Source organism: Ursus arctos, unplaced genomic scaffold (assembly GCF_023065955.2).
Source record: "Ursus arctos isolate Adak ecotype North America unplaced genomic scaffold, UrsArc2.0 scaffold_6, whole genome shotgun sequence".
In the NCBI taxonomy this organism is placed as follows: domain Eukaryota; kingdom Metazoa; phylum Chordata; class Mammalia; order Carnivora; family Ursidae; genus Ursus; species Ursus arctos.
The window spans coordinates 12,226,300-12,251,985 of NW_026623078.1; positions in this window are offsets into that span (position 1 = coordinate 12,226,300).

The window sequence follows — 25,686 nt, forward strand, 5'->3', positions numbered from 1 at the left end:
GCCAAGGGAATGAGAGGCCAGTGTATGAGATGGGTGGTCAAGTTGCCAACAGTAGCATTAGGAGTGTGGTGAAGAGGAAGATAATGAGCTGCGGCTGGAATCTTCCGTGAATATGTGGGGACAGCAACAAGGAGCAGTAAGGGTGGTTAGGATAACATAAAATCGTCTAATAGGAAAAATATAGATCTATTCTTAAATAACCAAAACACATGGCAGAATGATCACTATGCAGCCTGTATTTAAGACAAATGTTATACATTCCCTTTGCTGCATACCAATTTTAAGCAGGGTATTCATGTGCACACACTTCACCTGGGATTCTGGAGGTAACACACAGCTGTCAGGTTCAGTGACAAAGAGCAGCAACATCCTCTGTATGCCAGGCCCTAAGCTTATCTTGGATGCTTCCTCTCTGGGCTTCCCTCAACTGCTGTCTCATTCCTGCCTTTCATCTCGGTGTCTAATTCATCTGGGCATAGACATCCAAGATCAGAGTGAGATTAAAAGGAAAGAGTGCATGAAAATAAGCGCAATGATCATAGCTCACCCCAAAATATAAATGTGCTGATTTATTGGTATTTCTTCACCTTCAGCAGCAAGCTCCTTTTGGGCAGAAAAGAGTGCATTAAGGATCCCTCACTATGTATCTGCTGATTATGACAAAATTCAAATATTGAGACACCAGCAAAGAGCATTTTGGTCCAGTGTGACTGTGTCTGTATACATAAAAATGAATCCCTGGGGTGCTTGCATGGCTCAGTTGGTTAAAGTATATGACTCTTATGGACTATGAGAAACAAACTGAGGACTTCAGAGGGGAGGGGGGTGGGGGAATGGGATAGACCGGTGATGGGTAGTAAGGAGGGCACGTATTGCATGGTGCACTGGGTGTTATACACAACTAATGAATCATCGAGCCTTACATCGGAAACCGGGGATGTACTGTATGGTGACTAACATAATATAATAAAAAATCATTAAAAAAAAAAAAGTATATGACTCTTGGTTTTGGCTCAGGACATGATCTCTTCTCAGAGTTGTGGGATCGAGCCCCTCATTGGTCTCTGTGTGCAGCATGGAGTCTGCTTGAGATTCTTTCCTCTTCCCTCTCCCTCCCCCTCCGCTTGTCTCCCTGCTCGTACTCTCTCTCTCTCCCTAAAATAAATAAATAAAATCTTTAAAAAAAAATGAATCCCTCTCTTTTTTCATTTCCAAAAATTGAGTGTTAATGTAGATAGCAACAAGTGGCCTTCCCAAGTCTCCTCATATTCAACTTGCTACTGTGTTTCACTTACAGTAATAAGTGTTAACTAAGCTAGAAACTACTTCCTTCCTCGATAGGTCTCAAAATCTAGAGCAGACCTAGGACATACATGAGGGGAGAGATCTTGCCCAACATTCAACAGGGCTGGCATCTTCCCGGGCCTCCAGATCACTGGGTGATGATGCTGAAGCACAGAAGATCATTTATTTATTTATTTACTTATATACTAATGTATTGTTTGTTCCAGGAAGAACTTAAGCAACTTGTAAAAATTCATAAAATGCAGGAATGCATAATAAATGTAAAGGAGGAGTAAAGGAAGGAAAAACCAAGTTGGGGGATATAAAATTGAGCAGGGATGTGGCTGAAGAATGCAGAGCAGAAAGCCTTGTTCCCTTGCTATGGGTATACCAGCAATATTGCTATAAGCTTCTTAGCAGCAGTGTGTACGGGGCAGCAGTCCTACAGCTCACAGTACCTGTGAGATCACAACAGACCCACTGCTTGGGAGAAGTGCAGCTATTCCTGGCACTGAGGTCAGCTGGACTTTTGCCTTGTAAGAAGACCCTGCATGGCCTCATGGGCAGTGTACTCAGCCACATCCTCATGGGACACACAGAGACTTCATGCTGCCTCCTAGTATAGGCTGATGACATCAAGCTATAGCACATGGAGTCCAAATTGGGTAGAGTTTTGCTGTTGTGACTCAACCTGGGAATAAATTTTAGAATTTCTAGAATGTCCTTCAAGCACCCATTACTAAATATTTCTGTGGGAGAAGATTTAGACCAATGCCAGGTGGTGATGGCTTCAACGATACTCCCTCATGAGTGAAACTTTCTAATGCTGTCAGTGAAATATACACCCGCAATCTGGAGAAAATTCAAGACCCTAACCATAGCTGTATACCCTGAAAGATGACCCATCATCCTCTATTTGGATGTGAACTGGGGGGTTATTCCTAGGAAAGTTTTAAAATGAACTATAATGAACAGATAAATGGGTGAGTGCATTCTTACATAGCATGACTGCTGATTTTCTCCACAAAGCTGTTGAAGGCAGGTATATAAACCTAATGGCCAATTCTAAGGTGTAAAACTAGCATAGCCTGGAATACCGGGCTTCTGAAAGAACTTCGTAGGATATCACTTAATAGTATGTTAGCACTATGTGAAGGCACAATTTGTATCACTGCTACAGAAATTTCTGAAAAATACTGGCTGCCCTTTGGGCCACTGAGCTGCTTAAACTGGTAAGAGTTCAGTGCAAATACGTATGGTTCGATGTGATTGGAAATCATGTTTTGGAGTGGTCTTTGGGCAGACTATAGTGCATTGTGGAATTGGTTGGATTCTCCTCAGGGTGACTCTCCATCTGAAGCTTGAGTATGCATATCTTCTGTATCAGAAGAGAGTGATACTTTTCTCTGCACTGCGAATTTCATGGTGGGATCAGGAAATCCAAATGGGAGATTGTCAAGGCTCTTTAGAAGTCACTTAGCACAAGCTTTTCATTTTACATGAAGAAATTGACAGAAGTTGGTTTGGGCCAAGTTTACCAGGTTATTTATTAGATCTCTGAACCCAGAATCTAATGTTCTTTCATACTACCCTTTTTTCTGTAACATTAGCTCACAAGTTCAGGGATGAAGACTCTGCCGAGTGAGTACATGAAGGCTCTTAAAAACTTAACTTTGATAATCATGGCAAAACCACATTTTTACTTCTTATAGCTGGTCTATATTTTTAATAATTTTTTTTCCTTCTCCAACAAATGGAATTTGTAACTTGAGAAAATTTGGAAAATAAAATTGCAAAAGAATAATAATTTTTTTTCCTCCAGAATTTTTCCCATGGGAAAAAAATGTTTATTTCTTGTTCTACATTTTTTAATGCATTGCTTACACAGTTTGTGTCCTACTAATTTCATGTAATATCATCGCATTAGCATTTTCTAAATCTTCTGAAGTCTTTGTAAAAATCATTTTAGTGGATGGGGTCAATAAATTTCATTTTATCAAATGTTTATCTCATGGTATGCTCAGTCTTCCCCTGTTGCACGACAGTTTTTTCAGTATTTCTCCATTATAAATTGTGCTGTGGTGAACATCATTGGTGAGAAGTGTTTTTCCTTTTTAGGGTTTTTATTTAAAAAGATTCTCAAAAATGAAAATACTTCACCAAAGTGTCTAAATGTACTTAAAGCATTTGATAACCTCTTCCAGACTGCTCTCTACTGTGGTAATACCAATGTGTCCTGCCACCATTAACGTAAGAGTTCCTTGTCATTTTATCCTTTGAATGGTGAATCATAGTGCTGTTGAATATTTTTTAAATCTTGATAAGGCACTGTTCCCTATGACACTTGGTATCTAGTGGCTTAACAATGGATACACTCTATCACCACTTAATATCTTTTCCCCCTATTCTCTCTCCCCCAAAGCTCATGGATTCATGACATCTAAGGTTTTTCTAGGAAATAGACCTTACAGAAGTCATGTGAATGAGTATCCATGTAGTCTACAGCAATAATTTTCCTTTTAGATTCTTTGTTCTCCACAAATGCACATTAATACCCCCAAATGACATTCAGCCCACTATTTTGTCATTTATTTTCCTTCCTAATATATTCCCCTCGAAGTCACCATGTCCCTAAGAATAGGAGACATCTTTTACACAAACCCAGGGCTTAGTACAGCATATGATATTGATCAGGAACTAGTCAACAAATGTTTGTGGAATACACGAATGAACAAACGCTTTCTCAACAGTGTTGCAAGTAATTTTAAAATAAATTTTTGGTCAATTAACTTCCTAAATCCTAAATTCGACTTTACGAATTTAACCATTAATTGAAGGGAGAAAAAAGAACATGCCAAAAATATTTGCAAATTAAGGCAGAGAAGTATTCACTAAATTTTAGAATATATGATTATTTTGAATTTCTGAGCTAAAACTATCTGGAGAACTTTAATATAACAGATACTTCATGAAAGTTGTAAGTGACTAAAAACAGGAGTTTTTGATGAAAAGCATTTTGAAACCTGGCACTCACTCCTCCAAATGCCATAATGGCATAATGAGTTGCATTTCTAGAGCACAATAGAATGAGTTAACTGAACATACTCCATGATTCCTTGTGTCTAAGAGTTGCAGTTCAACCCTCACATTGTACGCATTCAGTTTTTTAAGCTTAAAAGGATATAAGGATCTGTCAACAGAAGCCCTTTATTTCTTACAACAAGAGAACGCTGTTTATAATGTGACACCAGCTGCTCAGGCAAAATGGGTTCTATTAGAACTAATTTAATTTTACATAAGTTGATCTATTTGCATTTTGAGTCCCCAGTTAGACAACTAGGTACTACTTTACAGACTGATCTTGTTTCAAGCTCCAGTGTATGGACAATGCTTAATCAGTGTGTACATCAGAAAATAAACATAATCATCAAGTACACTAATTAAGCCTAGAAAATGTTGCAACATGCATACAGTGTATGGATTAACAAGGCAATTCATTAAAAATCTTAATTACGAATACTATATTTCTCATACATTTTATTCCACAATGCTTTCGATGAGTTCAGCAGTTCTATAACCCATTGACACTACTCGCTTAAGTGAATTTCTTTTAAATCATGACACATCTGTGTATCCTCTCCACATTGACAGCCTTTATAGAAATAATACTTCTCACCTTACACCAGATAACTTGACATCTTCTCTTGGAGTAGCTAAAGAAGAATAAATCAACTGTCAGTAGAAATGTTGAAAATAATTACACTGAAAAGATAGAAATGTATCAAATGCAATAATTACTAAGCAGTATCCCATTTTTGCACATTCTTAAAATTTAATAATTGACGTTTATGTGCTGTACACATTTCCTTTAGAAGAAAATTCATCAAAAAAGGTGAATGTAAAATAAGTATGTAGATAAAACATATATATATATATATATATATATATATATAGGTAAGAACACATCTATGTATACGTTAAATGTATAAAATGTATGAAAAAATAATTATATAAGTGTGTATATATATATATATATATATCTCAACTATATATATATACTTTACCTGTAAACTTAGTTTTCAGAAATCAACATTTCTCCAACAAAATTTCATTAGAGTGTAGCATAAGTAAAAGAAGAGTTATATAGTATATCAGTGACACAACATTTTTTGTTCTGTCAAAAAATAGATAATTTCCAATAATATATAATGAATAAGGGGAAGGAGGTAAGGGTTTTGTCCTACTTACTCCATCTTGTTGAACACCTTAACTATAAATACAAAAACCTAAACTAGTAATCCCCTGTCTCATAGCAACAGTGTTATTACATTTTAATTGCACCTAGTTTTGATATGTAATAAATCAATTAAAAAAAAACTATCCAATTAACAACCCAATTTTTTAAAATTGTCCAGATCTACAGTCTTACCTTGAAGTCTATAAAAAATGGTCCAGTTACTGTCATAGTTTAATAATTGGTGTTATTATTTTCTCTTTTCTCAACTTTTTGAATTCATGTTACTTATTCATGAAGGAATGCAATTTTCTGTAAAAGTTACATGTTTACTTGTCTAAGTATGTAAAATACATAGAAATTTTTTTAATCTTAAGTCCAACCATATACAGAGCTTTATAATATTTTAATTTTGATGTTCTTTTACTAAAAATGTTATATTGTTTATCCCTTCAGACTGAAAACTTGCCAGTATTGGCAAGCTTGGTTTCTGTATGATGTATAGTCAAAATTCCAGCTATCAACTGATATAAAATTTAAATGCAAATACTTAAAAAATAATTTAATGAGGCATATTTCCAGTCCTTTTTTTAACTACAAGAAAAGACTTAAAAAAAGCCTTGACTACTGAAACTGAAAATAGGGAAACTATATAAGTAAATAAAAGCTTTTTGACCTTGTGGATAGAAATTGCACACTGTCTTCTACTATCTAGATTATAATGTCTATTATGTCCTTTTAAAAAGTAAATTATAACTAAAATGAGATGGATGACTTTTGTTAAAGTTCATTTCAAGTTTAAATTCATTTGTTTCAGTTTATCAACTTTGAAGCAATTTCGCCTCAGTGCATTTGGTGTGTCATATCATCAAGCTTTGCCAAATCCAATCCATCATTGCTGAAGGTCCAAACAATAATAATTTCTTCATTACTGAAATGCAAGTACAGTGCAAGTAGATGTTTATCTGTGGTAAATTATTATCCTCCTAACTAAAAAGTTGGAGGAATTATAGAAAATATGCTATGATTTCTAGAAACTAAGCAGACTTATCTATAGATAGGCTGTTATAATAAATCATTTAATATTTTTTAAGGGGAGGGTATCACAAACCATTTGTGAAGCTGATAAAAGCTGTGGACCCTATTCCTGAGCAAATCGCATATAGTGATAAACATGAGATTTTTCACAGCTCCATAGCAGAGTGCTTCTTATCCCCAGATCACATAAGTGAGACAAAAGAAAACGCCAAAGTCTCTAAAATTTATAAGGTCAGAGCCCACCAGTGTAGCAAGAAACAAATGTGAGACACACTTCTCTAGGGTTCCATGATTCCAGGAAAAAAATAAACATACACACACACCCATCCAAGAAGCCCAAAAAGAAAATTATTTTCCCAGTTCTTTTAGATAAGTTATATTTGACATTCCAGGATCCTATATTTCTCAGCAGGAAGCAGACACCTTGTTCCACGAGAGGAATCAGTTCCTTCCTTTGGTGCCTCTCAGAATCTGCACCCACAGCGTTAGCACAACTAACCAGCTCACTCTTCACACAACCAATTCCACACCTTCTAATTCCACAGGGAGCTAAATAATCTATTTTGAGAGTGGAAAACAAATAATTATTTGTCCAAATTATGGTCAAAGCTGTAAAATCTCTTATGCCTCAGCTGTATTTGACACTTTCTAGATCAGAGACTGTCTGAGGACAGATGAGGGTAGGGTTGTTTCGTACTAAACAATGCCCCAGAGTGGCCTATAACATCCTGGTGTGATAGAGACTAGTAGAAGACATGCATTATATTTGTTCCTGCTCATCCTGAGCCCTATTTTTTTAAAGATTTTTTTATTCTTTGTTTATTTGACAGAGAGAGAGGCAGTGAGAGAACACAAGCAGGGGGAGTGGAAGAGGGAGAAGCAGGCTTCCCGCCGAGCAGGGAGCCCGATGCGGGGCTCCCATAACCGTGGTATCATGACCTGAGCCAAAGGCAGGTGCTTAACGACTGAGCCATCCAGGCGCCCCTCCTGAGCCCTATTTCTTGACAATGCCACAAGCCAGTTCATGTCCTCTCTTGCTTCAGGTCCCTGAAATCAAACAAGGTATAGCTCTTTTGTTTATACTAAAATAATTTAATATCCAGAACAGCAGAAGATACCACTTTCTTCCTCTTTCTTATGCCGCAATGCTGAAATTTCAAATCAAAAAAAGTTATTTCCCATCTCATGATGTTCTTAGACTTCAGAAGAAACTTACTAAATATTATTTAGTCTGTGTTTGTGGCTTGGATTATATATGCTGTGCCTCATCCCAAAGAGAATTTGAATAATGAATATACTTTCAAAACATGCTAAACGTATGAAATAGTGTATTCAGGGGCACCTGGGTGCCTCAGTAGGTTATGTGTCCAACTCTTGATTTCAGCTCAGGTCACAATCTCAGGGTCCTGGGATCAAGCCCTGCATCAGGCCCCACGCTCAAAAGGGAGTCTGCTTGAGGATTTCTCTCCCTCTCCTTCTGCCCTTCCCCCGGTGCTCTCTCTTTCTAAAATAAATAAATAAATCTTTTTAAAAAATACTGTATTGATCAAGGTTAATGCTAAAAAATTGGGACTTTAAGAATAGAAATAAAACTAACATCATCAGCAATAATTAGAAAATATTAAATAGCAAAAGCATTTTAAGTTATCCTTAAACTCTAAGATTACTTTAGAAGTTCTTTTTAACATTTTTAGGGTTTGTTGTTGAGATAAACACATTTTCAACATGAAGAAAAAGTGATCTTTTGAGACCACTATTATTTTATAACCCTTAATTTTCTGCTTCCAGGACAACCACATAGAATTGATAGCAATTCCATTATTGAAGTGAATGTGATACATCATCAGATTTTGCACAATGTTATATAAATGCATAAAATATTATAAAATTAGTTATCTTGTGAAGATACACTATGTAGACAGAACTTTCTAGTTGACAATAACAATGCCATATCTATTAATAATTATGACAACCATGAATTTTGGATTACTTATCTTGAGCTGGATGCTATGAATTTTGATCTAAATGCTGATATTATCCTACTAAATGATTTTTAGCCAGGAATGAGTGTAATGATTACTTCCAGCATCATAAGTTTTGGGAAAGAGTTTTTTTCTTTTTTTCCCCACAGAAGATGAGAAGGCATTAGGTAGTTTCCATTTGCTTGCAATATTTAAAGTCAGTAGTGTAAAAATTTAAAAACGCTTTCCCATGAAAAATAAATAAAAATACAAAATATTTTTGAACATAGGCAAAATGATTAAATAAATAAATAAATAAATAAATAAATAAATAAATAATATATGTATATGTGAGTAAGACAGGATGCTAACAGATATTTTGGGAACATCTGCCAATCCCTGGTTCCCTGGAGCTCTGGTTTTAGTTGGCTATGCAGAGAATGGTGATAAAGCCTATGGCCATGCAATGTGGGAAAGAGATTTGGAGATATCAACTCCCTACTACTTGAGAAGCCTGAGCCCATGAAAAGAAATGCCCCAAATGAAAAGATTAATGAGAAAAAAAATACGACTCATTTAGGGTAACTAAAAGTAAAGTTGCCTGCCTTGGACCTGGCTCTGGGTGAAGGTGGAAAATAACCACTAACCTAGATATATATGATGAACAATTCTACCTTCAAAAAATAAAAATAAGTTGTAACAATGGTTTGTCTCTCAGGTGGGTTTGGCACCTGAATCCACTACTGTTGTAGTCCCCCAAAAACCAAGTTAAGAGTTTAAAGTGGTCTGGATTGCCTCCTGGAGGAAGTAAACACAAAATTTCCTAAAGGACCAAATCTTCAATTAATCATCAAAGAATTCCTATAGATAAGGCTCTAATACATATGAATGCACATTTTCCCCAAAAGACAGTAATAAAACACGTGAAGAACTAATTATAAAAATAGAAAAAATGAACGAGAGACAGTAAACAAAAGAAAAGGACAGCAGTATCATACTCATAAAATTGCAAATTGTGGAAATAATGGCTATAGAATATAAAATAAATTTAGCATCACTGATGAAATAAATGAACATATCTAATTGATGATTAATGAACAAGAAACTATCAAAAACAATGAGGCAGATTTGATAAAGAACTAATTATCGCACCTAGCAATGAAGAATGTAACAAATAAAATAAGAATTTTGGTAGATGGACTAAACAAATTTGACACATTTGAAGAACTGGGAAATGGAACTGAAGAATATACTCAGACTATAGCACAAAGAGATAAATAAATTAAAATATTAAAATGATTTAAAAATATGGAAGACAGAATGAGAAGGGCTAACATGTCTAACAGGAATCTCAAAAAAAAAAATATTAGGTAGAATCAAGGAGCTCAAAGAGAAAGTGGATGAAAGTTTCCTCACATTTCTGAACCACAGTGAATTCCAGTCAGAATAAATAAAACAAAATCTATACCTACAGAAATGATAGTGAAGATGCAGTACTTAATAAATCAGTAAGAGAATTTGAAAAACAGTAAGCAATTACTTGAAAGAAAATGTAGTAAACTGCTAGAAGCCTTCTCTGCAACAAAAAAAAGAAGCCAGGGCTCTGGAGATCATCTCCAAAGGCTAAGAGAAACCATGAGAAAATAACTGCCAACTTAGCCATGTGAAGTGAGAAAAAAAATTTTTTTTAGATTTACTCATTTGAGGGAGAGAGAGAGCATGAGTGGGAGGGGCAGAGGGAGAAGGAGAGAGAATCTCAAGCAGACTCTGCACTGAGCATGGATCCCCATGCTGGGCTAAATCTCAGGAGCCTGAGATCATGCATGAACTGAGCTGAAATCAAGAGTTGGATGCTTAACTGATAGCACCACCCAGGGACCGCTAAGGTGAGCAATTCTCTCTTCCAAAACAAAAAGAAAAGAAAACCATTTCAGAAAAATACAACAAAGACTTTACTACCAATAGACCCACCCCCCCAATGGAATTATAAGTAATGTGCTATAGGAAGAAAAGAACATCTAAAATGCAATTCTGACATGCAAAAGCATTAATAAATGAAAAAGAAGGTTAGCATGTAAGCAAACTAAACATTGACTCATAGAGCAATAATAATAACATCAAAGTTGGGGAAGAATTATTAAACACGGTTTGAAAATAGTATAGGAGTCAGGAGGGTTGGAATTGATTTAAAGAAGCCTATGATTATATTGCCTGAGAGGATGGTGAAAATATTGATTAGGTTTAATCATATTAAGTAAATCATGTATGAAAGTTTCTAGGGAAACCAGTAAAAGATTGAATTATTAACTGAGGACAAAATTTTATTTTGTAAGGCAAGTAAAGAAGAAAAAAAAAGCAGACAGAGAAAATCACAAGATTTCTCTTTATCATTTGTCATTATATAATGGCAAAATTTTTAGTTTATCAGGGACATAGAACAATTCTAGACTTGTAAGCATCTAATAACATAGCCTCAAAATATATAAAGCAGACACTGGAAACTAATAAAAATTGACAAATTGCTATCATTGTGTGGAGTTTAATTCCCTCAGTAACTGATTAAGCAGATAAGCAGATAAATATCAGTAAGGCTATAGATGATTTAGACAATATACAAATTCAAGCTAATAGACTTATATAGAACCCAGAATTCTTTAAAAACATAGCGTAAGTTCATTATATATTTTGGATACTAACCCTTTATCAGATATGTCATTTGTAAATATCTTCTCCCATTTCACAGGTTGCCTTTCAATTTTGTTGTTTCCTTTGCTGCAGTAGATTTTTATTTTTATGTCATCTTAATATTTTATTTTTGCTTGTTTCCCTTGCATCAGGAGACATATCTAGTAAGAAGTTGCTATGGCTGATGTCAAAGAGGTTACTGCCTGTGTTCTCCTTTAGGATTTTAATGATTTCATGTCTCACATTTACATCTTTAATGAATTCTGAATTTATTTTTGTGTATGGTATAAGAAAGTGGTCCAGTTTCATTCTTTTGCACGTTGCTCTTCATTTTCCTAACACCATTTGTTGAAGAGACATTTTTTTCCCCATTGGATATTCTTTCCTGCTTTGTTGAAGATTAATTGAGTATATTCTTGTGAGTTCACTTCTGGGTTTTCTGGTGTGTTCTATTGATCTATGTGTCTGTTTTTGTGTCAGTACCATACTGTTTTGATGGCTCTCTTGAACTTTGTAACATACCTTGAAGTCCAGAATTGTGATGCCTCCAACTTTGCTTTTCTTTTCCAAGGTTGCTTTAGCTATTCAGGGTCTTGTAGTTCCATACAAATTTTAGAATTGTTTGTTATAGCACTGTGAAAAATGTTGCTGGTACTTACCCAAAGAATACAAAAATAAGAATTCAAAGGGATACATATATCCCAATGTTTATAGCAGCATTATCTACAATAGCCAAATTATGGAAAGAGCCCAAATGTCCATAAACTGATGAAGGGATAAAGAAGTTGTGGCTTATATATACTATGGAATACTACTAGGGCATAAAAAAGAATGAAATTTTGTCATTTACAATGATGTGGATGAAGCTAGGAAGTATCATGCTAAGTAAAATAAGTCAGTCAGAGAAAGACAGATACCATATGATTTCACTCATATGTGGAATTTAAGAAACAAAACAAATAAGCATAGGTGGAAAAAGGAGACAGAGTGGAATTTAAATAAAAACTTTAAAAAATACATTGAATATTATGAAAATGACAATATACTAGAATATAAATTTCAAAGAATTAATATCACAAAGACCATGTTATTTAAACATAAGTAATTAAGTTAAAAAGCAATCACAAAGAGTAACTTAAAAGAAAAACACATTAAGTAATCAAAATTTTGGGGTACTCAGTCGTTAAGCATCTGCCTTCAGCTCAGGGCGTGATCCCAGGGTCCTGGGATCGAGCCCTGCATCAGGCTCCTCCCCTGGGAGCCTGCTTCTTCCTCTCCCACTCCCCCTGCTTGTGTTCCCTCTTTCACTGGCTGTCTCTATCACTGTCAAATAAATAAATAAGTAAAATCTTTAAAAAAAAAAGAAATCAAAATTTTAAATACTTTTAACTAACTCATTGAGCCCACAGCAATTAGAAAACACTCTTACAGGGGCACCTAGGCATCTCAGTTGGTTAAGGGACCAATTCTTGGTATTGGCTCAGGTCATGATCTCAGGGTTGTAAGACTGAGCTCCACATCAGTCTCCATTCTCTGTGTGTAGTCCATTTAGGATTCTTCTCTCTCCCTCTCCCTCTACCCCACCCTCTGCCTCTCCCTCTCTCTCTCTCTTTCCCTCCCTCCCTAAGATAACAAAAATACGAGATATTATAACCTATGAGATATGAAAACTGTTGTTGACTTAGGCCTTAAATGTATGTATATCTGAACTAGAAACGCATGTATTATTAGCCTTAAATACTTTCCATAAAAAAGAAGATAATCCCAAAAGTAATGAGCTGAACAGCCAGTTTAAGAAGTTAAAAAAATAAACAAGAAAATAATTAATAAAAAAAGATAAGAAAGGAAGTAATAAATAGCAGATGTTAATGCAAATGAAAATAAAGATAAAATTGAGGGGATCATCAGAATGAAAAGTTGTTTTCAAAGACATTTAAAAAGGGAAAACTCAGGTCAGAATAATTAGGAAAATAAGAATAGTACAAATAAACAATATTAAAACTGCAAAAGGGGAAGTACTTGTAGATGCATTAGGAATGTAAATAATATGAACAACTTCATGCCAATACACTTGAAGACTGCTTAAGCAAACAAATTCCTCTAAAAACATAAATGATTAGCCTGATTCAGAATCATCTAGATTTCCAATGATCTCATAGCATTAATTAAATGTAAATGGTATGTAAAATTCTCCCCTGAAAATGAAACAAATGGTTCCAGAAGGCTTAACAAATGAATTTTACCAGAGCATTAATGAATAGATGATTCCAACATAAGCCAACTCATTCAGAGAATCAAAAAAGAAGGGATACTCTTCAACTCATTTTATGAGGTGAAGTAGAATAATAATACCAAACCAGGAGGAAGAAGAAAAAATGGTTAAGAAAGAAAATTCAAGGATAATCTTACTAGTGAACCTCAACACAAAAGTCTAAACAAAATATTAGTAACCTCATCTGATAATATATCAAAAAATAATGTCATGACAAATTTGGGTTAATTAATTTCAGTAATTTATTCAGTATTGGTGATTCAACATTAAAAATTCTAATTATATAACATCTTAAAATAGAAACATAAAGTGCACACTGATGACTAGCTTACCACTGTGGGCAACTGGGGCTCAACCCTCTGGGAACCTGTGAGAGGCTGGAGGAAACTTAGACTAGCCCCCATGAAGGTATGAAGAAGCTGGGGTGCTCCCCTCCCTTATTGGATAAGGGTCCCTCTCTGGCACTTCTTGCCTGCCCTATGTAGGCTGAGTACAATTCAAGGTGAGAGAGCAGCCCTCAGGCAGAGAAAATGAAGTGCTTGAGTTACAAATCTCTCAGTCAGTACTAGAACTGTCCTCCAAAGCTGTAGGTGCTCTTGGGTGGGTTGTGGGTTAAGGGTAGGGTTCCTACAGGACCTGCTTGTAGGCAGGGAACAGCAGAGGCCCTGAGAAAGCAGCATACCTAATATATCTGGGGTGGATTATCAAAGACCTTGAATTGTAAGGAATTGGCCTTCACTCCTTAAAAAAATGGAGGGGATTGAGTGGGAGAGTGACATATTTGATTTTTAAAATAAGCACTTAAGCTACTATACTATGAAGAATGTATAAGAAGAAAAGGGTAGAAGCAGGAAGACTAGTTAAGAGGTAAGAGATGATTATAGCTTGAACCAGAGAGACGTGATGAAAAGTGATAACCTTCTGGGTATATTTTGAAGTTAGAATTGATAATTTGTTGATGAATTAGATATGAAACAGAAGAAAAGAGAGAAGTCAAGGAGGGCTCCAAAGTCTTTGACTCGACAACAGGTGGGTAGACCTGTCACCAACTGAGAAAGGGAAGATGAAGAGACACATGTTGAGGGGAGGTAGGGAGCATGTTTAGTACGTCATGTGTGAGGTGTCTATTATACACTGAGATGGAGATGTTGAGAAGAAAGTTATTGATATAGGAGTTTAGGGATCAGGAAAAGCTGCAGATGTGAGGATTGTCGATACAATGACGGTGTTCAAAGCCACAGGCCTGATTGTGAGATGGCTCCAGGTAGCCTAGCACCCTCAACAGTTCACAGGTCATGGGACTGACAAAGCAGGAGCAAAGGAAGTTGAAAAGTAGGAGCTGGCAAGAGAGGGAAAACAAAAACAAAAACAGGAGATGGTAGGCAGTGAACTGAAAGTCTAATTTTAAAAAAAGAAAGAAAAAGAAAAGGAAAAGAAAGAGGGAGGAAGGAAAGAAAGAGGGAGGAAGGAAGGAAGAAAGGAATGAAAGAAGAAAGAAAGAAGGAGGAATAATGGAAAGAAGTAAGAAGAAAGGAAGAAAGAAATGAGGTAAGAAAGAAGGAAGGAGGGAGGGGGGAAAAAAGAAAAGAAAAAAGAAAAGAATTTCCAGGAGTCAGTGATAATGAAGGTAATGCTTCAAGGAAGGATTAACCATATAAAATACTGCTGATTATTCAGATGAGGGGAAGATTGAGATGTGGCTGGAGGTGTAGCAATGTTGATGTCACTGTGGACCCTAAGAAGAGGAGTTCCTATGGAGTGGTGGGATAAATCCTGAGTAGAGGCAAAGTCTGAGAGAAGAGATGAGGAACTGGGTACAGGGAATACTGACACGTCTTTTAAGCAGGTTTTCTGAAAAGCAGAGAAGTAAAGCAGAAGGTGAAGAAAGAAGAGCAGTCAAAGTAGTTTCTGAAACTATTATAAAAAAGGGAGAAATGATAGGAGGTTTCTATGCTGATGGTGCTGATCCAAAAGAAAGGGGAAAACAGGCATAAGATTGCTGGAGTGCTGGATGTGCTGAGATGCCCTTGCATTAGTGAGAAGGGATAGGATCTAGTGGGAAAGTGCTGGTTGGCCTTTGATCAGAGCACTGACAGTGCAGGCAGGAAAGTTGACTGTCTGTTGCAGTCACTGGTAGATGGGTAGATGGTAGCTTGCAGAAGTTCTCTTCTGATGGCTTCAATTTTCTTAGTAAAAGTTCATCAATGAGGATGGAGGAAAAAGTGCAGGAAGTTTGAAGACACAAATCTAAAAGTAGAGTCATGAACAAACTAGGGAAATGTGGAGTCAGGGCTGAGATTTGTGGTCATTAACTTAAAATGAGATCAGTCAGCCTAGCTGAAATTTAATCATGGCCCATTCAGCCACATTGGTACAGATACAAAGAGGCAAAAACAGGACTTAATCAAAATGGATTTAACTTGATTTTTTTAATCAAGTTATTAACCAAAGATTTTTTTAAGAGAGAAACAGAGTTGGGTGGTATGCATGGATGTGATTTGAGAGTTTGATCATAGAAAGTTAGAATACTTATGGTAGAAGATTTTAGACCCTGCTGCAGTCAAAGGATGTGGGAGCTGAAATGTTAAAAGGCCTTTCTCAGGAAAGAGAAGGTGGTGGTGGTGCTCAGAAGAGATTCTTGAAAGTGAGACAACGAAGCTTTGTAGTTCCTGGTCAGGGGCACACCCATGAAAGTGAGTGGCTGGAATGAATACAAGAATTGAAATACTAGGATTTGTAAAGGAATCATCTATGACATATATTTTATGTGAATGTTGAAATCATCCTGAAAAAAATCACCCTGTTGTTTAGCTGTGGCTCTGAGCCGGGAGCTAAATTTTCAAGAAATCAGAAGTGATGGAGGGATGTCCAAATGACAACCCCTAGGCAAGGATGCAGAGCTATAGCTGTTCAGGGAGGGACAAAGAAAATGGTCTGGAAGCAGCAATGGTGGGAGCTGGAGGTGGGGGGACAAGGGCCTGGGACCTGGGGGTTAAGAAGAACACCTTTTCCCCCTCTATGCCAATTGTCCTGATGGACTTTGGAGAGAAAGCAGCCACTACTTCTCAAGAGTTTCAGGGGATGCTATGTCCTCAGAGGAAAACCAGGGTTGGGTTAGAACAGAAGGTTATAAAAATGTTGCTGGTGACAGACTACGAGTCCCAAAGAACAGAGCATCTGGGCTTTAGGAATTGAGAAAGAAGGGAGGGTGGGATTAGAATAGGGAATCTGAAAACCCCAGTGGGGATTAAAGTGAAAGAGAAAACCTACTTTCCTCTTCCCCTTAAAAATCAAAGGTAGCTTTACTTATATGAGTTGCCCATTGTTGTTTCGAAATATCTTTAAGAAACTTGCTTATCGTACCTATGAGGTATTTTTTTCTTTTATATTTTGTATCGCATCAGAAGGCACAATTAAGACAATAAATCCAAATAATGAGGAAAAGAATGTTGGCCAGCCATAAGGAAGGATGTTCCGAACAATAAGAGATATTTGAAAATGGAACATGCTAACTTATCATTGGAAATGTGTGGGGAGAGGCTGAATGGTCGTCTATAGAGAGGTTTCTGAGAAGACTTTCCACAAGGAGTAGAGCTGGATGGGGGGGGGGGGAAGGATGGGGGTCTTCTAAGATCTCTTTTAATTCCAAGGTTCTCAGGACTTGGTTTCCATGGGACAAGAAAAATGAAAATTTATCCTTGTATTCATCTTTACACCATGTTTGATTCTGGTCCAAGTTGAAGGCTATGATCTTGATCATTTCCTCCACGTAGTGTTTTACTCTTAGAAAAAAAATTATACGTAATGAAGATAGAAATTCTTAGCCCATATATCCAACACATTTCTTTAGTTTCACTTTCTGTTGCTGAGAGAGATGTGTCTACCTTGACAACAGAATTACCTTGTATTTTCCTTCCTTTTCTTTCAAACTTTGTCCAGCCTCTCCTCCTAAAAGTGAGAGGTCAGATGCCAGGCTCTGACCTAGACTGGTAGGGAGTAGGGTTGTATGGCAAAAACACATGCATTTCCAAACCTTCAATACATGTGGCTGTCAGAAATACACAACACTTTTGATCTGGGAGAGAGGGGGAGATCATGACTCTGAAAGTACACAGAAGGTATGTTTTGGATTGAAACATGGAGTCTCCTGTGTGATTCGGGGTACAACTGAAATGATGGTCCTCCAGCTCTTGCCAGAAAATACTATCAAGTCCTTCCAGGCCTTTGGAAAATATCCAATCTCTGCCTCATTTCTGTTGGTCTTCATTGGTTCTTTCCCTCAAGAAGCATGGCTTTTCTATAACATGGTCATTGACAAATCAAAGTTCCACTTGTGAGGTTGATTCTATTTCTGTTACTCCACAACAATGTAAGGAATCATATACAACTGAAAAACCCTTCATATGAAGTTGACTTTCAGTCAGTTTCCGAATGTCCACATTTAGAAAAAGAAAAATATAAGTTTAAAAAGAAATAACATTGCATTTGGTATTGGACACAGTATGAAGCTGGTATTATTTTTTAATACACTTTACTTGTAATAAATAATAGCATTCAAGAGATAAAGTGCCTTGCCTAAAGTCATATCATTGTGCAGAAAATAGCAGATAGCAAATCCAGGTGTTGGACCCAAGTTCCATATTTTGTTTGTGCTATGCTGCCTCTTTGTACATGATATTTTTTAAGCTGTAAATTCCACACAAATATAAAGTATTTGTGTTATCATTATTATCATTTGTTCCTTGTTGCAAATTCTTTCAATTTAAGAGGCTATGAGGATTATAAAAAAAAAAATTGCAACAGCTGGCCAGTAGCTGGGATGTGCTAATGAGCACAGGAAGAGAGGTAGCCTCCATTCAGCACTAATTATGCATGACCAGGCAATCGGGATTTTCCTCACATTTGAACCCAGATAATGTCTGACTCCAAAATGCATGCTCATTTCTCTAAACTATGCTGCCTCACAGCAACATTACCTGGCTACTAGATAATTACCAACTCTGTGGTTCTCAAAGTTTGGGCTCTGGACCAGCGTCAGCTGGGAACTTAGAAATTGAAATGCTTGCATCCCATCCCAGAACTATTGAACCCGAAACTCTGGGAGTGAGGCCTGGAAGTCTGTGGTTTAACAAGCCCTTGAGGTGATTCTGGTTACGTATGATACACTCTCAAGTTTGAGAACCATTGGTCTAAAGAAAAGACCAGGCAAAATGTTTTATCTACAATATCTACGGCAGGAACGTTACTGACTTTTATCAGAAAACTGTTCAAAAATAAAACCCTAAAGCTCTAGTAGGCATTTTAAAAGATTAACATCAAAATACATTAAAGGTCCAGACAAAATAGAGAAATTCAAAATGATGGTCATCCCCGAATTTCTATGTACATACAATTGATCCAAGATACCAAAAATTTTGCAAGGATTGCTGAATATTTTTTTAATAATCATGTTATATGCTAAGACTATAGTAAGAATATCTGGTTAATGTTTTGATCTATTAATGAGTTTCTTTTTGTCCTTGTATTTCATTGTACTAAACAAGGTGATGTCTTTGTGCTCTTTGTCTTAGAAACAAAGTGGGGGAGGGAGAAGGAATAGCTACAAACCTTTTCTAACTTTATTTTAAACAAACAGGCAAATAAAGATACAATTTAAAAGCTTAGTTCTGTAGGAATTTTTAGACACAGATAAATATCTCAAACCAACTCTTCATAGATTTTCTCCCAGAAGAGACAGAGAGAAAGGCAGACAACAAAGCAAAAGACAGAAAAGGGAGATGTAGGGTCTCAGGGGCTATGGATCGAGTAGATTATGGGGCTGATAAGTAGGCCACTCCTATCCCAACCCCGGGCACTGAGTCAATCTATGGGGTCGGTAACCCCAGGTGGGATTAAAGTGAAGTTTCTCTGCCTATTCAGCATAATGGATGCTCTGAACTAGAGACTATGAGCCTTTTATACAATAAAGTTACATTATCTGCACTAGTGGGCAGGGACTCCTGTATGGTACTTCTTTCACATGAATTTTACGGGAGTCAAGTCTGTCTCTCTGGGTTTCAAATGAGGGATCAGAGACCAAGTTGAAGGCTCTAGGACACACTGAAACAGCTTCAAGCAACAGCGTGGTCAGGCAGAAACAGAGCAACAGAATGGGCTGTGGCTGTAGGAAGAGCTATGGTCAGTTACCATGGGCAGAGGGGCGCAGCATAGGGTCATGAAATGTCAGTCACAACCATATACTAAAGCATGCTATATAAGCACTTTGAAAACCTTTCTTCCCCCAACTAACTTTTCTGAGAAAAATCCACAACAAACATTCTGAGGAAAGTCCATGTTAAGTGGCTAGTTGGTCATGCAGACCTGCACCTAATTCATACTGCTGTAACTAGATCAAAACTCCCTTTCAAGGGACAACCATTCCATCCTTTGGTATCATCCTGAGTAGCAGCAGAAGTCACTCACTTTTACTTTGACGAGTCAGATAGGAATGCTGAATCCTCATACAGATTTAGAGAATCTATAAATACGACCGAAGAAAGAGATGAGGAAGTTAGGGAACAAGACGAGGACAGAATGAGAAAATATGATGAGAAAAAGTCTCTCAGAGAAATACAGATGATCATTCAGCATTGCCTGTGAAGAGTATTAGTATCAGCAGAAATTTTAGAAAGATAAAGATTGTGGTAATTAACTCTCAAAACAGCAAAAAGGCCTTAAAGATATTGGCCAGAGCAGACTCAGGACCCCTGACAGAATAGGGTCAAAGGGAAGAACAGAAGTGAGAAAGTAGGAGTGATGGGTACCAAGGATCGATGGGCTGCGAGGCCATCACAGATGCAGCCTCAGGCTCCGGCCTCTTCAAACTCCTGCAGAGCCATGTCCTTGGGTGGGAGTCCTGGAACCTTCTCCTATTTTCCTAGATGATCATCAGAGCTGCTGTTAGGGAGCCTTCTCTTGGCATCTAGACTACAATGCAACATAACTGACCTGTAGCAAACAATCCTTCCTCAGAATCCTACCTCTCTTCAGATGATAAAATCAGGGTTTAAAAACAAAAACAAAACACCATACATTTAAGCCTGGGTAATGCTCTCTACTACCTCGTTCCTGTCCTGGGGCTTTGTGCTGATTGTTCCCTCCGGGTCACGCTTTATTGTGCTAGTTGCTGGTATCTGCCTAACACTGGCTTGGCCAGCAGTTGAAGCGCCACAGCGAAGTCTCCAGAGCACCAACACTAAGTCACTGCCTTCATCTCTCTCCATCAGAACACCCTGCTGGTTCATCGCAGTGTCAATCACTGTCTGAGACTTACTATCTACTTAGAGTCTCCTTCCCACCAAAATAAAACCCACAGCAGAGATCCCAACAGCCTGTCCACTGTCCCATCCCTAGTGCTGAGCAAAAGTAAGTGTTACAAAACACTTGCTGAATGAACTGCAGTATTTGGCAGATGCCTTTCCCCTCCTCCACTCAGCCCTGGTATTCAGGTCACACATGCTCTGTCTCTGAGCTGTATGTCTGTCTCACTGCTCTGTGCTCATAGCGGTTGGCCAGACCTGGCACATCACAGAAGCTCAAGTAGTTTACTGAGGTCCTGAATGCTGGTGAAGGCTTTCTGTGGTTTGCTCTGGAAAAACAAAATTCATCTACTATTTAGCAAAGAAGTTTTTGATGGTTGGAAATGAAGTAAAATATGAAAGCAGCTTTGACTATTTATCTTTTTTGTAATATTGCTGTAATAATACCATTGATAAATACATTAATTATACTCTAGAAGAATCCATCCACTTTACTTTTTTAATAATAATTTTTTATTATGTTATGTTAGTCACCATACAGTACATCCTTAGTTTTTGATGTAGTGTTCCATGATTCATTATTTGCGTATAACACCCAGTGCTCCATGCAATATGTGCCCTCCTTAATACCCATCACTGGCCTATCCCAATCCCCCACCCCTCTCCCCTCTGAAGCCCTCAGTTTGTTTCCCAGAGTCCATAGTCTTTCGTGATTCATTTCCCCTTCTGTTTACCCCCCTTCATTCGTCCCTTCCTTCTCCTACCGATCTTCCTGCTATTTCTTATGTTCCAGAAATGAGTGAAACCATATGATAATTGTCTTTCTCTGCTTGACTTATTTCACTTAGCATAATCTCCTCCAGTCCCGTCCATGTTGCTGCATCGTTCTTTCTGATGGCTGAGTAATATTCCATTGTATATATGGACCACATCTTCTTAATTCAATGGTCTGTTGAAGGGCATCTCGGCTCCTTCCACAATTTAGCTATTGTGGACAATGTTGCTATGAACATTGGGGTGCATATGTCCTTTCTCTTCACTATATCTGTATCTTTGGGGTAAATACCCAGTAGTGCAATTGCTGGATCATAGGGTAGCTCTGTTTTTAACTTTTTTAGGACCTCCACACTGTTTTCCAAAGTGGCTGTACCAACTTGCATTCCCACCAACAGTGTAAGAGGGATTCCCTTTCTCCATATCCTCTCCAACATTTGTTGTTTCTTGTCGTGTCAATTTTTGCCATTCTAATTGATGTAAGGTGGTATCTCAATGTGGTTTTGATTTGAATTTCCCTGATGGCTAACAATTTTGAACATTTTTTCATGTGTCTGTTAGCCATTTGTATGTCTTCATTGGAAAAGTGTCTGTTCATATCTTCTACCCATTTTTTTTATTTGATTACTTGTTTCTCGTGTATTGAGTTCGAGAACTTCTTTGTAGATCTTGGATACCAGTCTTTTATCTGTAGTATCATTTGCAAATATCTTCTCCCATTCCGTGGGCTGCCTCTTAGTTTTTTTTGACTGTTTCCTTGGCTGTGCAGAAGCTTTTGATCTTGGTGAAGTCCCACAAGTTCATTTTTTCTTTTGTTTCTCTTGCCTTTGAAGATGTGTCATGAAAAAAGTTGCTGTGGCCAATGTCAAAGAGGTTGCAGCCTATGTTCTCCTCCATGATTTTGATGGACTCCTGTCTCACATCGAGATCTTTCATCCATTTGGAGTTTATCTTTGTGTATGGTGTGAGAGAGTGGTCAAGTTTCATTCTTTTGCATATAGCTGTCCAATTTTCCCAGCACCATTTTTTGAAGAGACTGTCTTTTTTCCACTGGATGTTTTCTCCTGCTTTGTCAAAGATTAGTTGTCCATAGAGCTAAGGGTCCATTTCTGGGTTCTCTATTCTGTTCCATTGGTCTATGTGTCTGTTTTTGTGCCAGTACCATGCTGTCTTTGTGATCACAGCTTTGTAGTATAGCTTGAAATCCGGCAATGTGATGCCCCCAGCTTTGTTTTTCCTTTTCCACAATTCCTTGGTGATTCGGGCGTTTTCTGGTTCCACAGAAATTTAAGGGATGTTTGTTTCAGCTCTTTGAAAAATGTCATTGGTATTTTGATTGGAATGGCATTGAAAGTGTAGATTGCTCTGGGTAGCATAGACATTTTAACTATGTTTATTCTTCTGATCCATGAGCATGGAATGTTTTTCCATATTTTTGTGTCTTCTTCAATGTCTTTCAAGAGTGATCTGTAGTTTCTAGAATATAGATCCTTTACCTCTCTGGTTAAGTTAATTCCGAGATATTGTATGATTTTTGGTGCTATTGTAAATGGAATCGATTCCCAATTTCTCTTTCTTCAGTCTCATTGTTCGTGTATAGAAATGCAACTGATTTCTGAGCATTGATTTTGTATCCTGCCACATTACTGAATTGCTCCATAAGTTCTAGTAATTTGTGGGTGGAGTCTTTTGAGTTTTTCACATAGAGTTATCATGTCATCTGTGAAGAGAGACAGTTTGACTTCTTCTTTGCCAATTTGAATACATTTTATCCCTTTTTTGTTGTCTGATTGCTGTTGTAAGGACATCTAGTACTATGCACTTTAAGGAGCTGTAACTGCTCATTTTTGTTCAAAACATATTCATATGTCTTTCAAATATATTTTACAAATAACTCTTATGATAGTGCATTTCCTTTTTATTTTTCGCTTTTCATTTTCATGAATACGTATGTTCTCCATTCTTTTATATAGTATTTAGATGATGACTGAAAATGTACATAAGCTTCTCTGGTATTTACTAAAAATCACAAAAATAGGTATTATTAACTCTTCTCTGAGAAAAATATTTAACTTCAAAATTTAGAAATATGCTCACTGGTACCACTTCCTATGCTCCATGCATGAATGCTGAAAAAAAAATTTATTTTTGTGCAGTGCTTAAGCAGTACCCGTTTATGTGATTTAATAAGACAGTGTCACTTCAGTTACACACAGAAATGCCCTGATGTAAAAGGTGCTGGTGTTTGGAAGCCAGATGGTCTTACATCATACAACAGCATGAAGACAAACAGTACTGGTTACATTTTGTGCATGTGTGTGTATCAGTGGAAGAGATGTTTCACTAAATATGTTCTGTGTGCATGAAATATCTGTTAGCAGATGTAATGACACTAGAAGATATTATTTCTTACAAGTATATCCACCTACTGCCTTAAACAGCCTCAGGTGTGTATCTATCGAGCAGAATCTTCTCACTTTGGACTATAACACATTATTAACATAAAATGAATAAGCTACTACACGCCATCCTATAGGGAACAGTCTTGGCTCGACATTCCCTTCAGTGATCACTGGGAATACTGAGGAAGGCATTTAATGCCAGTGTGTGTCTATTGAGTTTAATTGTTTTTACTTTTATTCAGATTTACAATTGAGTGTTTTTAAATGATGGGGCTCATCTACAAAACCTTATTCCACAAGCAAGTAAACACAGAGCCTTGGTTTTGTAATACTGAGACACAAATGCTTAGAAATTAGGTTGTCAATCAACTCTGTCTCCTCCCTTCAAATAAAGGAAGAAAATCTCAGATATGGGATCTTTGTATAATGAAATTATTCTGGCTTCTTTCCTATGAACAAATAGGCACACGGAATTCATCAAATTAAATATCGTTCTATCATGACCTCAACACTATCTGTAGAAGGTTGGAAGATTATAAGAATTATGTGTATTCCCTCTGGACCTTGAATTCCATATGTGTAGACATTTATACATCCATACAGATCCCCCCCTCCAGTGTGGTTTTGCCACATATATAAAGTAGCAGAAGCCTCAATTCTGCAAAATTATACATGAAGTATTTCAGTTCTCCATTAACTTCCATGATCCCTTAAAGACATACTAAAAAGGTAATATGGAATAGTGGAAGAGATAAAATGTAGACAAAGATGCAGACTTTAACACTTTGCAGGTCCTGGCTATTAGTACTGAGAAGTTCCCTGACCTGCTGCGTGGACAGAGCTGGTAGTGCTGACCATCTCAAGGAAAAGGAATTAAGTAAGAACATTTTACACACACAACATACGCCATTGTGGTGAGTAACTTATAGAACATGTATAGAGTTAAGTATGTTCTTTCATATCTGTGAAGTGCTGACACTTCTTCCTTCTGCTCCGTGCTCAAAGACAAAAGTAAAGGGGCGCCTGAGTGGCTCAGTCGGTTAAGCATCTGCCTTCGGTTCAGGTCAGAATCGAGCTGAGATCGAGCTGAAATGCAACCCCTCATCCAGCTCCCCACTCAGCAGGGAGCCTGCTTCTCCCTCTCCTCCCCACTCTCTGTTGCTATCTCTGTCTCTCTTTCTCAAATAAATAAATAAAATCTTAAAAAAGACAAAAGTAAAAATTGCTTTGGGTCTCTTGTTTCCAAATGCTGAGTCAGTAGCCAATGTAACATCTATCACAACACTTTGTGTTCTCAATTTTGCATCCAGAATATGATTCTTGCTGCATTCTTTACCTAGAAATTTTTTTTCTTTTTTTGCTATGCTTGCTTCCTTTACTTTATCTATTTCATCTATAAAATTTGATTACACTAGTTGGAGACTCAGTTTCCTCATTGATAAGTGTGGTAATGCCTTCCTCATTATTTATACATAATATATTGTCTTAAAACTATAATGCACTATAGAAATGTTAGTAATCTTTTGAGTGGAGCTCCAAAACTGTATTGATCATTTCTTGTCCTGGAATGGAATCTAAAGCCTTATCTAAAAGTGAAATAAGATTGTTTCCTTTAAGTTCAAATTCAAGTGACACTAAAAGCTGACTTGACATTTCTAGCAGTGGCTCATGGGCTGGTTTTCCATGTATATTTGCACATGGTGGGCATCCTCCTCACTGCACCCTGCTCACACATTTA